Source organism: Eimeria tenella, genomic scaffold, assembly GCF_000499545.2.
Source record: "Eimeria tenella Houghton genomic scaffold, Eth_scaff2109, whole genome shotgun sequence".
Taxonomy (NCBI): Eukaryota; Apicomplexa; class Conoidasida; order Eucoccidiorida; family Eimeriidae; genus Eimeria; species Eimeria tenella.
Genome location: NW_013541957.1, coordinates 3,204 through 3,436, shown reverse-complemented (window position 1 = coordinate 3,436; position 233 = coordinate 3,204).

Sequence of the window (233 nt, the reverse complement as noted above, 5' to 3'; positions counted from 1 at the left end):
CAGCACAGACTGCAACTGCTGCTGCTGCTGCTGCCGCTGCTGCTGCTGCTGCTGCTGCTGCTGCAGTGCGTGCTGACTGTTGATGAGGAGCCTGAGCAGCAGCAGCACTTTGGGGTTTTGCTGCTGCTGGAAGTTTAATTTCTTTTTTTCTTTTGCCCAAAGGCCAACAGCCAGCAGCAAACTGCAGCGGGAGGAGACAGAGTCCAGGGGGGCCAAAACTGCTGCTTCCAGCA